Raw genomic sequence first — 1,493 nt, 5'->3', positions numbered from 1 at the left:
CAAGGCATCAATTTCTTTGTACATTTCTACTTTCAGATCCTGTATGTTATTTTTCACTTCATTGTGTTGTTTCATTGAGTTTTCTTGTATCTCATTTAGTTTCCTTAGAATAGTTACTCTAAATTCCTTGTCTGTCATTTCAAAGACTTCCTGTTCTATAGGATCTAGCACTTGTTTTTAATTTCCTTTGGTGGCAATGTACTTTCTTGATTTTTCATATTTCTGGTTTCTTTCCTTTGGTGTTTTGTAATTGTGGCTGGGGGTATCCCTGTTCACTCGTTTCACCCTGATATCTGGCTTGGATCCTGAAGGGTCTGCTGCTTCTGGACAGCAGAAACTAGCCTGGACCGGAAGTCCCACCCCACCTGCCTTCACTGGCTTGTCAGGCTTGGGGCTTGTGAGCCTGTGCCTCTCAGGTCGCTCATGGAGACGGATGACCTGAGCTGGAATTCTGCCCTGCTTGCGTTCACTAGCTCATCTGACCTGGGGCCTAGGATCCTGGAGCCTCTCAGGCCGTTCATGGAGATGGGACGGCCTGGGCCGAAATTCCCACCCCATCAGCCTTCACCGGCTTGTTTGGCTCAGGGCTTGGGAACCCGTACCTCTCAGATCACTCATGGAGACGGGACAGCCTGCTCCGGAAGTCCCGCCCTGGCCCCATCTGCCTTCTCTGGCCGGCAGGCTCGGGGCGTGTGGGTCCAAAAGCTCTAAAGTCTCTCTATGAAATGGGGAGCAACCTGAACTGGGATCTCGCGGTGGGTGGCTCCTGTCCGTTCCAGCATAGATTTCTATTCCTCTGTTGCTGCTCCTCAAAAGCTGCAAATTGGTCGCTCCATGGGAGAGAGTGACACCAGGAACTGACTACTCCACCATCTTGACCCCTCCTCACCCTTAGCCATTTTTTTTTTTTTGTCTTTTTTCGTGTCCGGCAACGGATGGCAACCCTCAGTGTCGCCCCGCACCGGACTGGGACCGGCAACGGGACCGCAACCCTCAGCGTTGCCCCTGCGCCTCGTGAGCGGGAACCGGTCTGTATGTGGGATCCGAACCCTCGGGCGGGAGCGCCGCTGCGCTTCCCAAGCGGCGCACTATCCAGTGCACCACCGAGCCGGCCCCCCCCTTAGCCATTTTTAAGTAAACAATATATTGTTATTAACTGTAGCCACCATGAGGTACAATAGATCTTTTTTTTTATTTTTTTTTTTTAAGTTCCTTAGTAGGTGTGAAGTGGTAGCTCATTGTGGTTTTGATTTGCATTTCCCTAATGACTAATGATGATATTGGCCTTTTGTATACCTTCTTTGTAAGTTCCTTAGTAGGTGTGAAGTGGTACCTCATTGTGGTTTTGATTTGCATTTCCCTAATGACTAATGATGATATTGGCCATTTGTATATCTTCTTTGTAGAAATCTCTATTCAAGTTCTTTGCCCATTTTTAAATTGGGTTGTCTTTTTATAACTGAGTTGTAGGGATTCTTTATATATTCTGGGAA

The sequence above is a fragment of the Galeopterus variegatus genome, unplaced genomic scaffold (genome assembly GCF_000696425.1).
Source record: "Galeopterus variegatus unplaced genomic scaffold, G_variegatus-3.0.2 Scaffold793, whole genome shotgun sequence".
NCBI classification, from domain to species: Eukaryota; Metazoa; Chordata; class Mammalia; order Dermoptera; family Cynocephalidae; genus Galeopterus; species Galeopterus variegatus.
The sequence above is the reverse complement of the archived record's forward strand: the minus strand, read 5'-3'. Positions refer to the sequence as shown.